We start from the raw sequence: 18724 nt of genomic DNA, 5'->3' as shown, positions 1-18724 counted from the left end.
GCATGTGTGTGGCAGGTGAAAAGTGCTGATCCTCTTTCAGTCTTAGGGTGAAAGAGGATCAGCAGTTTTCAGCCCGTTTCTTTAAGAATCCTTTGATTCATCACCTGGCAATCTACCATGGTTCTCTGGACCCCTCAATGCGTGGGACCCTTTAACTGGATACTTCCAAGAATTATGCTGCAGAGCTTTTGAAATAACCACTACGTGGAGAATTATTTGCCAGTTTTTGCAGCACCTTTCCCATAATTGTGACAAGGTTCGTCTCTGCCTCCTTAAACCAAGCTGGCTGCCATGGACAAAACCATGCTGAGGCCTACCTCACTTGGTATTGCCTATACTTGGTACTGGAGCCTGGAATAAAACCAGTCTTTCAAGGATCATTCCACCATCCTTTTTCCATTGTTTTAAAAGGCAGAGCACCTTTTGCCAGTTAGCATAAGAATGAGTCACTGGAGGGGACGTTTTTGTGTGGGGTCAGGTGGTGTGTGAGGGGGCAGGCGCTCTGTCAGTCCAGTGGTTTTTTTTTTTTTTAATTATCCTCAGAGAGGAGAAGTGGGCATGTGTGTGGCAGGTGAAAAGTACGGATCCTGTTTCAGACTTAGACTGAAACAGAATCCGCACTTTTCAGCCCGTTCCTTTAAGAATCCTTTGATTCATTCTCAATGATGGTGGAATGGTGGTGACCTCCTGGATTCGTGCTCCTGGAGTGGAAGGCATGGGTCTCCCACTGCCACAACCCTAGAGGTTCACTTCCCCACAAGAACGGTGGTGGGAATCCATGGAGAATCAGCGTGGGACAGAGAGAGAGAGAGCAAGAAAAGACTGAGGTGATTAGGGAAATAAATCACCAAAATCTGGAGAGTGCGGGATGGCCAATAGAGAAGGGAGCACGGGACAGCTGTACCCACCTCAGCAGAGAGTGGGGTGGGTTCAGTCCCACAGGAAAGCATCTTGTTCCCCCTCTGACCTCCACACCCACTCAATTGAGGATCTGCCTGAAGTCGGTGCAGAATCACCACAGGAGACATGGGGCTCTGCAGAGAGGAGACATTGGCAGGAGGCATTTTGGACCCTGGAGTGCTGTACACAGCTGACGCACCTAGCAACTGTCTCCTATACGCGGGCGGTGGGGCTGCTTCGGTCCCGGCTCTAGCAGATGCCAAACTGCCTCGTATAGGTGGGTGGCTGGATTCTCCCGCTCCCCGGCTCTTCTGGCCTCTGCCGGTCCCTGAGCATTCAACCCCAGCGACAGTGATCTGCAGACGGGCGGCCGCCATTGTCGGGGTCCACAGCCTAAACGCTGAGGAGCGATTGGGTACCGGGCGGCTCCCTGGGTGGCTCCCTTCCCTAGTCCACGTACCCTGACTAGGAGCTCCACCTTTGTGTGAACACTGAGTGGTTCCCCAGTCACGAGAGAGTGGAGCGTGGACCTTGCGGACATTGGGGTGGGGCAGACCATCGCCCGTGGGAACTGCAGTGGCTGGGGCGCTGGGCAAATGAGGGCACCGCTCCCCTCTCCCTATCCACTGTCTTTCTTGCAGAGAGAGACAGAAGCCACCTCGGGAGAGGAAGAGGGGCAGCCCCCACAGCGGAGCTAGCAAAATCCTGAACAATATGCGAAGGGCTCCCCCTAGTGACAGAGGAGGCAGCTTACCTGGCACTCACAGCATGCCCCTATCCATAATAAAGCTGAAAGAAGGGATCTTAAGGATTCATTCAGATGGGAAGGGCTCAGCGAAGGAACTCTAGGAGTATAAAGAATCAAGCTGAAACCATGCCCTCAAAGAGGATTACTAGTTCTCCACCAATTAACACAAACCAGATTCAAAATAGCAACATGTCACAGGAAGAATTTCAAACATGGATCATAAATACGCTGAACATTATGCAAGAAAAAATGGATAATCAACACAAAGAAACCACAAAAAAGATCCAGGACTTGGAAGAAAAATTCACCAAAGAAATTGAAATACTGAAGAAAAATCAAACTGAACTCCTGGAAATGAAGAATTTATTCAAGGAGCTACAAAACACAGTGGAAAGTCTCAAGAGCAGGGTAGATCAAACAGAAGAAAGAATCTCAGAGATCGAAGATAACACTTTCCAATTAAATAAGGCAGTCACAGAGTTAAAACAAAGAAACATGAGAAATAATCATAGTCTACAAGAAATGTGGGATTATGTGAAGAAGCCTAACGTGAGAGTTATCGGCATTCCTGAGGGTGAAGAAGACAATAAGCAAGGGTTGAATAAAGTATCTGAAGATATAATTGAGGAAAATTTCCCAGGCCTTGCCAAATCTCTAGATATACAGGTTCAAGAAGCTCAAAGAACCTCTGAGAGATTCATAGCAAATAGGAAGACACCACGTCATGTAGTTATCAGACTGACCAAAATATCCACTAAAGAGGCCCTTCTTCAATCTGTAAGGAGAAAGAAACAAGTAACATACAAAGGAAAGTCCATCCGAATCACGCCAGATTTCTCAACTGAAACCTTACAAGCAAGAAGAGATTGGAGCCCCATTCTCACTCTTCTGAAACAGAATAATGCCCAGCCTAGAATCCTGTACCCAGATAAGCTCAGTTTTATATATGAAGGTGAAATTAAGACATTCTCAGATAAACAAAAACTCAGAGAATTCACCAAGACAAGACCAGCTCTCCAAGAAGTATTCAAAACAGAGTTACACGTGGTCGAGCACAAGAAGGACCCTCGAATGTAACACTAATCAAGAGATAAATATGAAAACACAGTTATCATAATGGCTCAAGAGAGAAAACAGATCAATGAAATTCAACCCAACATGAGGAACAGCAATCTGTCTCGCTTATCAGTTCTCTCATTAAATGTGAATGGATTGAATTCCCCACTCAAGAGACATGGACTGGCCTGATGGATAAAAAAGATATAAGCCAAGTATCTGCTGTCTTCAGGAAACTCATCTAACCTGCAAGGATGCATTTAGACTGAAAATAAAAGGGTGGAAATCAATATTCCAAGCAAATGGAACCCAAAAGAAAGCTGGCGTGGCAGTTCTAATCTCCAATAACGTAGTTTTTAAATCAACAAAAGTAAAGAAAGACAAAGATGGTTACTATATACTGGTGAAGGGTACAATTCAACAAGAAGACATAACTATACTTAACATATATGCACCCGACCTAGCTGCACCCAGATTCATAAAGCAAACCCTACTTGATCTGAACCAAATGATAGATAACAACACTTTAGTAGCCAGAGATTTTAACATGCCACTGACAGTTCAAGACAGATCCTCCAAACAAAAAATAAACAAAGAAATATTGGACGTAAATAGAATGCTAGAACAAATGGGCCTGACTGACATCTACAGGACATTCTACCCAAATACCACTGAATATAAGTTCTTCTCATCAGCTCATGGGACATTCTCCAAGATTGACCATATCTTAGGACATAAAGCATCTTAAAAAATTTAAAAATATAGAAATAATACCATGCATCTTCTCAGATCACAGTGGAATAAAAGTAACAATGAACCCTAACAGAAATCCTCATTTCTACTCAAAGTCATGGAAGCTAAATAACCTTCTCCTGAACAATCATTTTATAAATGAAGAAATCAAGTCAGAAATCAAAAGATTCTTTGAATTAAACGACAAAGGAGATACAACTTATCAAAATCTGTGGGACACAGCTAAAGCAGTCCTGAGAGGAAAATTTATTTCCATAAATGCCTATACCAAAAAGACAGAAAACTTACAAATAGACAATCTAATGAATAGACTCAAAGAGCTGGAGAAGAAAGAAGAGACCAACCCCAAACCCAGCAGAAGGAAATTATTAAGATTAAATCAGAACTAAATGAAAAGGACAACAATCAAACCATAAGGGAGATTAATAAAACCAAAAGTTGGTTCTTTGAAAAAATAAACAAAATTGACACACCTCTGGCTAAACTAACCAAGAGCAGAAAAGAAAAATCTCTTATAACCTCGATCAGGAACACGAAAGGAGTAATCACGACTGATGCCACAGAGATACATGATATCATCTATGAATTCTACAAAAATCTTTATGCACACAAATTAGAAAACCTGGAGGAAATGGACAAATTCTTATAAACACACAGCCTTCCCAGGCTCAACCAGGAAGAAATAGAATTCCTGAATAGACCGATATCTAGATCTGAAATTGAAACAGCAATAAAAAACCTTCCCAAAAAGAAAAGCCCTGGACCAGATGGGTTCACACCTGAATTCTACCATACCTACAAAGAAGAACTGGTGCCCATCGTACATAAACTATTCTCCAATATAGAGAAGGATGGGATTCTCCCCAACACTTTTTACCAAGCCAACATAATCCTGATACCAAATCCAGGAAAGGATGCAACTAAAACAGAGAACTATAGACCAATTTCTCTTATGAATATAGATGCAAAAATTCTCAATAAAATTCTAACAAATCGAATCCAAGTGCTTATCAAAAAAATAATCCATCACGACCAAGTGGGCTTCATACCAGAGATGCAGGGATGGTTTGACATATGGGAATGTAATTCATCACATAAATAGAAGCAAAAATAAAGATCAGATGATCCTCTCAATAGATGCAGAGAAAGCATTTGACAAAATTCAACACCCTTTTATGATAAGAACACTTAACAAAATAGGCATAGATGGGGCCTATATAAAAATGATACAAGCCATATACGACAAACCCTCAGCCAACATCATACTGAATGGGGAAAAACTGAAAGCATTCCCACTTCAAACTGGAACCAGACAAGGCTTACCACTGTCCCCATTACTTTTCTACATAGTATTGGAAGTCCTTGCAAGAGCTATCAGGCAAGAGAGCAGAATCAAGGGAGTTGAAATAGGGACAGAAGAGATCAAACTCTCACTCTTTGCTGATGATATGATGTTATATCTAGAAAACCCCAAGGTTTCAACCAAGAGACTCCTGGAATTGATCAATGAATTCAGTAAAGTCTCAGGATACAAAATCAATACACACAAATCAGAGGCATTCATATACGCCAATAACAGTCAAATGGAAAACCAAATTAAGGACTCAATACCCTTCAAAATAGCAACAAAGAAAATAAAATACCTAGGAATATATTTAACTAAGGAGGTAAAGGACCTCTATAGGGAGAACTATGAAACACTGAGGAAGGAAATTGCAGAACATGTAAATAGGTGGAAAACCATACCATGCTCATGGATCGGTAGAATCAACATTGTTAAAATGTCTATACTGCCCAAAGTTATCTACAGATTCAATGCAATCCTTATTAAATTACCAACATCTTTTTTCACAGACATAGAAAAAATAATTTTACGCTTTGTATGGAACCAGGGAAGACCCCGTTTAGCAAAAGCAATCTTAAACAACAAAAACAAAATGGGAAGTATTAATTTGCCAGACTTCAAACTATACTACAAGGCGGTGGTTCTTAAAACATCCTGGTACTGGCACAAGTGCAGGGACACAGACCAGTGGTACAGAACAGAAAATCCAAATATAAAACCATCCTCATATAGCCATCTAATCTTTGACAAAGCAGACAAAAACATACTCTGGGGAAAAGATTCCTTATTTAATAAATGGTGCTGGGAAAACTGGATATCCACATGTAGAAGACTAAAACAGGACACACAACTCTCACCCCTCACAAAAATCAAATCACAGTGGTTAACAGACTTAAACCTAAGGTCAGAAACTATTAGAATTCTAGAAGAAAATGTAGGAAAGACTCTTACAGACATTGGCCTAGGCAAAGAATTTATGAAGAAGACCCCTAAAGCAATCACAGCAACAACAAAAATAAATAAATGGGACCTGATCAAATTAAAAAGCTTCTGCACAGCCAAAGAAACAGTCACGAGAGTAAATGGACAACCTACAGAATGGGAAAAAATTTTCGCATACTACACAACAGATAAAGGACTGATAACAAGAATCTATTTAGAACTCAGGAAAATCAGTAAGAAAAAATCAAACAACCCTATCAAAAAGTGGGCAAAGGACATAAATAGAAATTTTTCAAAAGAAGATATAAAAATGGCTAACAAACATATGAAAAAGTGTTCAACATCTCTAATCATCAGGGAAATGCAAATCAAAACCACAAGGAGATATCACTTAACTCCAGTGGGAATGGCCTTTATCAAAAAGTCCCAAAACTATACATGTTGGTGTGGGTGTGGCGAGATAGGTACATTCATACACTGCTGGTGGGACTGTAAACTAGTGCAGCCCCTGTGGAAAGCAATGTGGAGATACCTTAAACAGATTCAAGTAGACCTACCATTCGATCCAGCAATTCCATTATTGGACATCTACCCAGAAGAACAAAAGTCATTCTATAAAAAAGACACCTGCACCTCAATGATTATAGCAGCACAATTCACAATCACAAAGATGTGGAAACAACCCAAATGCCCATCAATTCATGAATGGATTAGCAAAATGTGGTATATGTATACCATGGAATATTACTCAGCTATTAGAAATAATGGCGATATGGCATCTCTTTGGTTCTCCTGGAGAGAGCTGGATCCCATTCTATTAAGTGAAGTATCCCAAGAATGGAAAAATAAGCACCACATGTACTCACCAGCAAATTGGTTTCCCTGAGTGCACATTTGGGAACAACACCAATTGGGTATCGGACAGAGGTTGGGGCCGGGTGGAAGGGATGGGTGTATACCTACTTGATGAATGTGATGTGCACTGCCTGGAGAATGGACACCCTTCAAGTTCTAACTGGGGGGGATGGGGTGGGGGAGAGGAGGGGTGCACACCTACATGATGAGTGTGATGTGCACTGACTAGGGAATGGACACAATTGAAGCTCAGAATCGAGGGGAAGGGGAGGCATGGGCAATGTATATAGCCTGATCTTTTGTACCCCCATAATGAGCTGAAAAACAAACAAACAAACAAACAAAAAAGAATCGTTTGATTCATCAGCTGGGAATACACCATGGTTCTTTAAAGACCTCTATGCGTGGGCCCAGATAACTGGCTAGATCCAAGAAGTATGCCATAGAGCTTTTGAAATAACCACTACGTTGAGAATTATTTGCTAGTTTTTGCACCACCTTTCACCATAATTGTGATAAGGGTCTTCCGTGCCTCCTTCAACCCAAGATGGCTGGGGCGGACAAAACTATGCTGAGGCCTAGTTCACTTGGTGTTGCCGATAGTTGGTACTGGAGCCTGGCAAGAAGCCATGCTATTAAGAGTCATTCCACCATCCTTTCTCCATCATTTTAAAAGGCAGAACACCTTTTTCCAGTTATCATAAGAATGAGTTGCTGGAGGGGACGTTTTTGTGTGGGGTCGGGTGGTGTGTTGGGGGGAAGGCTCTCTGTCTGTCCGGTGGTTTGTCTTTATTATGCCCAAAGAGGAGAGGTGGGCATGTGTGTGGCAGGTGAAAAGTGCGGATCCTGTTTCAGTCTTAGACTGAAACAGGATCCGCACTTTTCAGCCAGTTCCTTTACAAATCCTTTGATTCATCAGCTGGGAATCCACCATGGTTGTGGAGACCCCTCTATGCGTGGGCCCAGCTAACTGGCTAGATCCAAGATGTATGCCATAGAGCTTTTGAAATAACCACTACGTTGAGAATTATTTGCCAGTTTTTGCAGCACCTTTGACCATAATTGTGATAAGGTTCATCTGTGCCTCCTTAAACCCAAGCAGGCTGCCACGGACAAAACTATGCTGAGGCCTAGCTCCCTTGGTGTACCGATACATTTTACTGGAGCCTGGCAAGAAGCCATTTTTTTAAGTACCATTCCACCATCCTTTCTCCATTATTTTAAAAGTCAGTGCACCTTTAGCCAGTTAGCATAAAGATGAGTCACTGGAGCGGCTTTTTGTGTGGGGTCGGGTGTGTGTGGGAGGGCAGGCCCTCTGTCAGTCCGGTGATTTGTTTTTATTATTCCCAGAGAGGAGAAGCGGGCATGTATGTGGCAGGTGAAAACTTTGGATCCTGTTTCAGTCTGAAACAGGATCTCCGCTTTTGAGCCTGTTCCTTTCGGAATCCTTTAATTCATCAGTTGGGAATCCACCATGGTTCTCTAGACCTCCCTGAGCGTGGGCCCAGGTAACTGGCTAGTTCCAAGAAGTATGCTGCAGAGCTTTGGAAATAACCACTACATTGAGTATTATTTGCCAGTTTTTGCAGCAACTTTCACAATGATTGTGAAAAGGTTAGGCAGTGCATCCTGAAACCCAAGCTGGCTTCCACAGAAAAAACTACGGTTAGGCCAATCTCCCTTGGAGTTGCCGATAATTGGTACTGGTCCGTGGCAAGAAGCCATTCTTTTAAGTATCATTCCACCTTCCTTTCACCACTATTTTAAAAGGCAGAGCACCTATTGCCATTTAGCTTAAGGATGAGTCGCTGGAGGAAACGTTTTTGTGTGGGGTGGGGGAGGCAGAGCCAGGCCCTCTGTCAGTCCAGTGGTTTGTTTTTATTATCCCCAGAGAGGAGAAGTGGACATGTGTGTGGCAAGTGAAAAGTGTGGATCCTGTTTCAGTCTTAGACTGATACAGGATCGGCACTTTTCATCCTGTTCCTTTAAGAATCCTTTGCTTCATCAGCTGGGAATCCACCATAGTTCTCTACACCCCATTATGTGTGGGCCCACTTAACTGGCTAGTTCAAAGAAGTATGCCACAGAGCATTTGAAATAACCACTACCATGGAAATTATTTGCCAGCTTTTCCAGCACTTTTACCATAATTTTGATAAGGTTCATTTGTGCTTCCTTAAACCCTAGATGGCTTCCATGGAGAAACCTATACTGAGGGTTCTCTCGCTTGGTGTTGCCAATACTTGGTACGGGAGTCTGACAAGAATCCAGTCTTTTAATTATCATTGCACCATCCTTTCTCCCTTATATTAAAAGGTGAGCAACTTTCGGCAGTTAGCATAAGGATGAGTCAACGGAGGGGACGTTTTTGTGTGGGGTCGGGGTGGGTTGGGGGACAGTCCCTCTGTCAGTCTGGTGGTTTGTGTTTATTATGCCCAGACAGGGAAGTGGATATGTTTGTGGCAGGTGAAATGTGCGGACCTTTTTCAGTCTTAGACTGAAACAGGATCCGCACTTTTCAGCCGGTTCCATTAAAAATCCTTTGATTCATCAGCTGGGAATCCACCATGGTTCCTTAGAACCCTCCATGCATGGGCCCATGAACTGGCCTGTACCAAGATGTATGCCGCACAGCTTTTGAGATAAACACTACGTGTAGAATTATTTGCCAGTTTCTGCAGCACATATCACCATAATTGTGATAAGGATCGTCTGTGCCTCCTTAAACACAAGATGGCTGCCACGGAGAAAACTATGCTGAGGCCTAGGTCGATTGGATTTCACGACACTTGTTACTGGAGGCTCGAAGGAGGCCATTCTTTTAAGTATCATTCCACTATACTTTCCCCATTATTTTAAAATGCAGGGAAACCTTTGCAAGTTAGCATAATAATTAGTAGCTGGAGAGGACATTTTTATTTGTGGGGTCGGTGTGGGTGGGGGGCGCAGGCCCTCTGTCAGTTCGCTGGATTGTTTTTATTTTCCCCAGACAGGAGAAGTGGGCATGTGTGTGGCAGGTGAAAAGTTCGGATCCCGTTTCTGTCTTAGACTGAAACAGAAACCGCACTTTTCACCCCGTTCCATTAAGAATCCCTTGCTTCATCAGCTGGGAATCCACCATGGGCCTCTAGACTGCTCTATGCGTGGGCCCAGTTAACTGGCTAGTTCAAAGAATTATGCCGCAGAGCTTTTCAAGTAACCACTACCATGAGAATTACTTGACCGCTTTTGCAGCACCTTTCACCATAATTGTGATAAGGTTCATCTGTGCCTCCTTAAACCCAAGATGGCTGCCAGGGACAAATGTGTGCTGAGGCCTAGGTGACTTGCTGTTGCGAATACTTGGTATGGGAGTCTGGCAATAAGCCAGTCTTTTAGGTATAATTCCACCATTCTATCTCCATTATTTTAAAAGGCAGAAGACGTATTGCCAGATATCATAAGGATCAGTCGCTGGAGGGCACGATTTTGTGTGGGGTGGTGGGGGGCGGGGGCAGGCCATCTGTCAATCCGATGGGTTGTTTTTGTTATCCCTAGAGAGGAGAAGTGGACATGTGTGTTGCAGGCAAAAAGTCCGAATCCTGTTTCAGTCTTAGACTGAAACAGGATCTGCACTTTTCAGCCTGTTCCTTTAAGAATCCTTAGATTCATCACCTTGGAATCCACCATGGTTCTCTAGACCCCTCTATGCGTGGGCCCAGGTAACTGGCTTCTTCCAAGAAGTATGCCACAGAACTTTTGAATTAAACAGTACGTTGAGAATTATTTGCCATGTTTTCAGCACGTTTCACCATAATTATGATAAAGTTTGTATGTGCCTCCTTAAACCCAACATGGCTGCCATGGGCATAACTATGCTGAGGCATAGCTGACTTGGTGTTGCCTATTTTTGTTAGTGGAGACTGACAAGAAGCCATTCTTCTAAGTATCACTCCACCGTCCTTTCTCCATTGTTTAAAAATGCAGGGAAATTTTGCAAGTTAGTATAATAATTAGTAGCTGGAGGGACTTTTTTTTTTGTGGGATCAGTGTGGGTGGAAGGGGGGCAGGCCCTTTGTCAGTTCGCTGGTTTGCTTTTATTATCCCCAGAGAGGAAAAGTGGGCATGTGTGTGGCAGGTGAAAAGTGTGGATCCTGTTTCAGTCTTAGACAGACACAGGATCTGCACTTTTCACCCCGTTCCATTAAGAATCCTTTGCTTCATCAGCTGGGAATCCACCATGGTTCTCTAGACCCCTCTTTTCGTGGACCCAGAAAATTGCCTGGTTCCAAGAAGTATTCCACAGAGCTTTTGAAATAAACACTACGTTCAGAATTATTTGCCAGTGTTTGCAGCACCTTTCACCATAATTGTCATAAGGTTCGTCTCTTCCTCCTTAATCTCGAGATGGCTGCCATGGACAAAACTATGCTGAGGCCTAGCTCACTTGGTGTGCCCGATACTTGGTACTGGAGACTGGCAACAATACATTCTTTTAAGTATCATTAAAGCATCATTTCTCCACTGTTTTACATGCCAGAGCACCTTTGGGAGTTAGAATAACAAGGAGTAGCTGGTGGGGAAGTTTTTATGTGGGGTCTGGGGGGCTGGAGAGGCAAGCCCTCTGTCAGTTCTGTGGTTTGTTTTTATTATCCCCAGAGAGGAGAAGTGGGCATGTGTGTGGCATGTGAAAAGTGCATATCCTGTTTCAGAGACTGAAACAGGATCCGCTCTTTTCATCCCGTTCCTTTAAGAATCCATTGCTTCATCAGCTGGGAATCCACCATGGTTCTCTACACCCCACTATGCGTTGGCCCGGTTAACTGGCTAGTACAAAGAGTTATGCCGCAGAGCTTTTGAAATAACCACTACCATGGTAATTATTTGCCAGCTTTTCCAGCACTTTTACCATAATTTTGATAAGGTTCATCTATGCTTCCTTAAACCGTAGATTGCTGCCACGGACAAACTTATACTGAGGGATATCTCGCTTGGTGTTGTCAATACTTGGTACAGGAATCTGACAAGAATCCAGTCTTTTAATTATCATTGCACCATCCTTTCTCCCTTATATTAAAAGGCAGAGCAACTTTCGGCAGTTAGCATAAGAATGAGTCCCTGGAGGGGACGTTTTTGTGTGGGGTCGGGGTGGGTTGGGGGAAACGCCCTCTGTCAGTCCGGTGGTTTTTTTTTATTATGCCCAGACAGGGGAAGTGGATATGTGTGTGGCAGGTGAAAAGTGCGGACCCTGTTTCAGCCTTAGACTGAAACAGGATCCGCACTTTTCAGCCTGTTCCTTTAAAATCCTTTGATTCATGAGCTGGGAATCCACCATGGTTCCCTAGACCCCTGTATGCATGGGCCCAGGTAACTGGCCAGTACCAAGATGTATGCGGCAGAGCTTTTGAAATAAAGACTACGTGTAGAAGTATTTGCCAGTTTTTGCAGCACATATCACCCTAATTGTGATAAGGTTCGTCAGTGCCTCCTTAAACACAAGATGGCTGCCCCGGAGAAAACTATGCTGAGGCCTAGCTCACTTGGATTTCACGACACTTGTTACTGGAGCCTTGAAGGAGGCCATTCTTTTAAGTATGATGCCACCCTCTTTTCTCCATTTTTTCAAAATCAGGGAAATTTTGCAAGTTAGCATAATAATTAGTAGCTGGAGGGGACTTTATTTTTCTGGGGTTGGTGTGGGTGTCGGGGGGCAGGCCCTCTGTCAGTTCGCTGGTTTGTTTTTATTATCCCCAGAGAGGAGAAGTGGGCATGTATGTGGCAGGTGAAATGTGCGGATCCTGTTTCAGTCTTAGACAGAAATAGGATCCGCACTTTTCAGCCCGTTCCTTTAAGAATCCTTTGCTTCATCAGCTGGGAATCCACCATGGGCCTCTAGACCGTTCTATGCGTGGGTTCAGTTAACTGGCTAGTTCAAAGAAGTATGCCGCAGAGCTTTTGAAATATCCACTACCATGAGAATTATTTGACAGCTTTTGTAGCACCTTTCACCATAATTGTTATAAGGTTCATCTGGGCCTCCTTAAACCCAAGATGTCTGCCACGGACAAACGGGTGCTGAGGCCTAGGTCACTTGCTGTTGCCAATAATTTGTATGGGTGTCTGGCAATAAGCCATTCTTTTAGGTATAATTCCAGCATCCTATCTTCATTATTTTAAAAGGCAGAGGGCGTTTCGCCAGATAGCATAAGGATCAGTGGCCGGAGGGGACGTTTTTGTGTGGGGTGGTGGGGGGCGGGGCCGTCCATCTGTCATCCCGATGGGTTATTTTTGTTATCCCTAGATAGGAGATGGGCATGTGTGTTTCAGGCAAAAAGTGCGGATCCTCTTTCAGTCTTAGACTGAAACAGGTTCCGCACTTTTCAGCCTGTTCCTTTAAGAATCCTTTGATTCATCACCTGGGAATCCACCGTGGTTCTCTAGACCCATCTATGCGTGGGCAGAGGTAACTGGCTTGTTCCAAGAAGTATGCTGCAGAGCTTTTAAATTAACCAGTACGTTGAGAATTATTTGCCAGGTTTTCAGCACCTTTTACCATAATTGTGATAACGTTTGTATGTGCCTCCTTAAACCCAGCATGGGTGCCACGGACATAAATATGCTGAGGTGTAGCGGACTTGGTATTGCCTATTTTTGTTAGTGGAGACTGACAAGAAGCCATTCTTCTAAGTATCGTTCCACCATCCTTTCTCCATTGTTTAAAACTGCAGGGAAATTTTGCAAGTTAGCATAATAATTAGTAGCTGGAGGGGACTTTTTTTTGGTGGAGTCGGTGTGGGTGGGGGGGTAAGGCCCTATGTCAGTTCCCAGGTTTGTTTTTATTATCCCCAGAGAGGAGAAGTGGGCATTTGTGTGGCAGGGGAAAAGTGCAGATCCTGTTTCAGAGACTGAAACAGTATCTGCACTTTTCATCCCGTTCCTTTAAGAATCCTTCTCTTCATCAGCTGGGAATACACCATGGTTCTCTACACCCCATTATGCGTGGGCCCAGTTAACTAGCTAGTTCAAAGAAGTATGCCGCAGAGCTTTTGAAATAACCAGTACTATGGAAATTATTTGCCAGCTTTTCCAGCACTTTTACCATAATTTTGATCAGGTTCATCTGTACTTCCTTAAACCTTGATGGCTGCCATGGACAAACCTATGCTGAGGCCTAGGTCACTTCCTGTTGCCAATAATTGGTATGGAAGTCTGGCAATAAGCCAGTCTTTTCAGTATAATTCCACCATCCTATCTCCAGTATTTTAAACTGCAGAGGATCTATCGCCAGATAGCATAAGGATGAGTCGCTGTAGGAGACGATTTGTGGCGGTGGTGGGGGGCGAAGGCAGGCCATCTGTCAATCTGATGGGTTGTTTTTGTTATCCCTGGAGAGGAGAAGTGGGCATGTGTGTTGCAGGCAAAAAGTGCATATGTTGTTTCAGTCTTAGACTGAAACAGGATCCGCACTTTTCAGCCTGTTCCTTTAAGAATCCTTTGATTCATCACCTGGGAATGCACCATGGTTCTCTAGACCCCTCTATGCGTGGGCCCAGAAAACTGCCTTGTTCCAAGAAGTATTCCACCGAGCTTTTGAAATAACCACTATGTTGAGAATTATTTGCCAGTTTTTGCAGCACCTTTCACCATAATTGTCATAAGGTTCGTCTCCTCTTCCTTAATCTCGAGATGGCTGCCATGGACAAAACTCATGCTGAGGCCTAGCTCACTTGGTTTGGCCGATACTTGGTACTGGAGACTGGCAGGATTACATTATTTTAAGTATCATTCGACCATCCTTTCTCAACTATTTTGAAAGCCAAAGCACGTTTCTCCAGTTAGAATAAGAAGGAGTCGCTGGAGGGGAAATTTTTATATGGGTTCTGGGTGGCTGGGGCGAAAAGCCCTCTGTCCGTTCTGTGGTTTCTTTTTATTATCCCCAGAGAGGAGAAGTGGGCATGTGTGTGGCAGGTGAAAAGTGCGGATTCTGTTTCAGAGACTGAAACAGGATCCGCACTTTTCATCCTGTTCCTTTAAGAATCCTTTGCTTCATCAGCTGGGAATCCACCATGGTTCTCTACACCCCACTATGTGGGGGCCCAGTTAACTTGCTAGTTCAAAGAGGTATGCTGCAGAACTTTTGAAATAACCACTACCATGGAAATTATTTGCCAGCTTTCCCAGCACTTTTACCATAATTTTGATAAGGATCATCTGTGATTCCTTAAACCCTAGATGGCTGCCATGGACAAACCTATACTGAGGGCTCTCTCGCTTGGTGTTGCCAATACTGGGTACGGGAGTCTGACAAGAATGCAGTCTTTTAATTATCATTGCACAATCCTTTTTCCCTTATATTAAAAGGCAGAGCAACTTTCGGCAGTTAGCATAAGGATGAGTCAAAGGAGGGGACGTTTTGTGTGGGGTCGTGGTGGGTTGGGGGACAGTCCCTCTGTCAGCCTGGTGGTTTGTATTTATTATGCCCAGACAGGGAAGTGGATATGTGTGTGGCAGGTGAAAAGTGCGGATCCTGTTTCAGTCTTAGACTGAAACAGGATCCGCAGGTTTCAGCCTGTTCCTTTAAGAATCCTTTGATTCATCACCTAGGAATCCACCATGGTTCTCTAGACCCCTCTATTCAAGGGCACAGGTAACTGGCTTGTTCCAATAAGTATGCCACAGAGCTTTTGAATTAACCAGTACGTTGAGAATTCTTTGCCAGTTTTTCAGCACGTTTCACCATAATTGTGATAACGTTTGTATGTGCCTCCTTACACCCAAAATGGCTGCCACGGACATAAATATGCTGAGGCATAGCTGACTTGGTGTTGCTTATTTTTGTTAGTGGAGACGGACCAGAAGCCATTCTTCTAAGTATCATTCCACCTTCCTTTCTCAATTGTTTAAAAATGCAGGGAAATTTTGCAAGTTAGCATAATAATTAGTAGCTAGAGGGGACGTTATTTTTGGTGGGGTCAGTGTGGGTGGGGATGTCAGGCCCTCTGTCAGTTCGCTGGTTTGTTTTTATTAACCCCAGAGAGGAGAACTGGGCATGTGTGTGGCAGGGGAAAAGTGCGGATTCTGTTTCAGAGAATTAAACAGGATCCGCATGGTCTTCCCGTTCCTTTAAGAATCCTTCGCTTCATCAGCTGGGAATACACCATGATTCTCTCCACCCCACTATGCGTGGGCCCAGTTAACTGGCTAGTTCAAAGAAGTATGCCGCAGAGCTTTTGAAATAACCACTACTATGGAAATTATTTGCCAGCTTTTCCAGCACTTTTACCATAATTTTGATAAGGTTCATCTGTGCTTCCTAAAACCCTAGATGGCAGCCACGGACAAACCTATGCTGACACCTAGGTCACTTCCTGTTGCCAATAATTGGTATGGGAGTCTGGCAAAAGGCCAGTCTTTTAGGTATAATTCCACCATCCTATCTTCATTATTTTAAAACGCAGAGGACCTTTCACCAGATAGCATAAGGATGAGTCACTGGAGGGGACGTTTTTGTGTACAGTGTTGGGGGGCGGGGGGAGGACATCTGTCAATCCGATTGATTGTTTTTGTTATCCCTAGAGAGGAGAAGTGGGCATGGGTGTTGCAGGCAAAAAGTGCATATAGTGTTTCAGTCTCAGACTGAAACAGGATCCGCACTTTTCAGCCTGTTCCTTTAAGAATCCTTTGATTCATCACCTGGGAATCCACCATGGTTCTCTAGACCCCTCTATGCGTTGGCCCAGAAAACTGCCGGGTTCCAAGAAGTATTCCACAGAGCTTTTGAAAAAACCACTACATTGAGAATTATTTGCCAGGTTTTGCAGCACCTTTCATCATAATTGTCATAAGGTTCGTCTCGAGATGGCTGCCATGGACAAAACTATGCTGAGGCCTAGCTCACTTTGTGTGGCCGATCCTTGGTACTGGAGACTGGCAAGAATACATTCTTTTAAGTATCATTCCACCATCCTTCTCCACTATTTTAAAAGTCAGAGCACCTTTTGGCAGTTAGAATAACAAGGAGTCGCTGGACGGGAAGTTTTTATGTGGGGTCTGGGGGCTGGTGCGGCAAGCCCTCTGCCAGTTCTGTGGTTTCTTTTTATTATCCCCAGAGAGGAGAAGTGGGCATGTGTGTGGCAGGAGAAAAGTGCAGATCCTGTTTCAGAGTATGAAACAGGATCTGCATGTTCATCCTGTTCCTTTAAGAATCCTTTGCTTCATCAGCTGGGAATCCACCATAGTTCTCTACACCGCACTATGCGTGGGCCCAGTTAACTGGCTAGTTCAAAGAAGTATGCCGCAGAGCTTTTGAAATAACCACTACCATGAGAATTATTTGACAGCTTTTGCAGCACCTTTTATTATAATTGTTATAAGGTTCATCTGTGCCTCCTTAAACCCAAGATGGCTGCCATGGACAAACCTATGCTTAGGCCTACGTCACTTGCTGTTGCCAATACTTGGTATGGGAATCTGGCAATAAGCCAGTCTTTTAGGTATAGTTCTACCATCCTATCTCCAGTTTTTTAAAAGGCATATGACCTTTCAACAGATAGCATAAGGACGAGTCGCTGGAGCAGACTATTTTGTGTGGGGTGGTGGGGGGCGGGGGCAGGGCATCTGTCAATCCGATGAGCTGTTTTTATTATCCCTAGAGATTAGAAGGGCGCATGTGTGTTGCAGGCAAAATGTGCGGATCCTGTTTCACACTTAGACTGAAACAGGATCTGCACTTTTGAGCCTGTTCCTTTAAGAATCCTTTGATTCATCACCTGGGAATCCACCATGGTTCTCTAGACCCCTCTATGCATGGGCACAGGTAACTGGCTTGTTCCAAGAAGTATGCCACAGAGCTTTTGAATTAACCAGTACTTTTAGAATTATTTGTCAGGTTTTTAGCACGTTTCACCATAATTGTGATAACGTTTCTATGTGCCTCCTTAAACCCAAGATGGCTGCCACGGACATAACTATGCTGAGGCATAGCTGACTTGTTGTTGCCTATTTTTGTTAGTGGAGACTGACAGGAAGCCATTCTTCTAAGTATCATTGTACCATCCTTTCTCGATTAGTTAAAAGTGCAGGAAAATTTTGCAAGTTAGCAGAATAATTAGAAGCTGGAGAGGACCTTTTCTCTCGTGCGGTCGTTGTGGGTGGGAAGGGTGCAGGCCCTCTGTTAGTTCGCTGGTTTGTTTTTATTATCCCCAGAGAGGAGAAGTGGGCATGTGTGTGGCAGGTGAAAATTGCGGATCCTGTTTCAGAGACTGAAACAGGATCTGCACTTTTCATCCCGTTCCTTTAAGAATCCTTTGGTTCATCAGCTGGGAACCCACCATGGTTCTCTACACCCCACTATGCGTTGGCCCAGTTAACTGGCTATTTCAAAGAGGTATGCCGCAGAGCTTTTGAAATAACCACTACCATGGAAATTATTTGCCAGCTTTTCCAGCACATTTACCATAATTTGATAAGGTTCATCTGTGCTTCCTTAAACCCTAGATCACTGCCACCGACAAACCTATACTGAGGGCTATCTCGCTTGGTGTTTCCAATACTTGTTACGGGAGTCTGACAAGAATCCAGTCTTTAATTATCATTGCACCATCCTTTCTCCCTTATATGAAAAGGCAGAGAAACTTTCGACAGTTAGCATAAGGATGAGTAACTGGAGGGTTCGTTTTTGTATGGGGTGGGTTGGGTAGGGGTACAGGCCCTCTGTCAGTCTGGTGGTTTGTATTTATTATGTCCAGACAGGGGAAGTGGATATGTGTGTGGCAGTGGAAAAGTGCGGATCCTGTTTCAGTCTTACTGAAACAGGATCTGCACTTTTCAGCCTGTTCCTTTAAAATCCTTTGCTTCATCAGCTGGGAATCCACCATGGTTCCCTAGACCCCTGTATGCATGGGCACAGGTAACTGGCCAGTACCAAGATGTATGCTGCAGAGCTTTTGAAATAAATACTACGTGTAGAATTATTATCAAGTTTTTGCAGCACATATCACCATAATTGTGATAAGGTTCGTCTGTGCCTCCTTAAACACAAGATGGCTGCCACGGAGAAAACTATGCTGAGGCCTAGCTCACTTGAATTTCACGACACTTGTTACTGGAGCCTGGAAGGAGGCCATTGTTTTAAGTATCTTTCCACC

This window comes from Eulemur rufifrons, chromosome 10, assembly GCF_041146395.1.
Source record: "Eulemur rufifrons isolate Redbay chromosome 10, OSU_ERuf_1, whole genome shotgun sequence".
Taxonomy (NCBI): domain Eukaryota; kingdom Metazoa; phylum Chordata; class Mammalia; order Primates; family Lemuridae; genus Eulemur; species Eulemur rufifrons.
The sequence above is the reverse complement of the archived record's forward strand: the minus strand, read 5'-3'. Positions refer to the sequence as shown.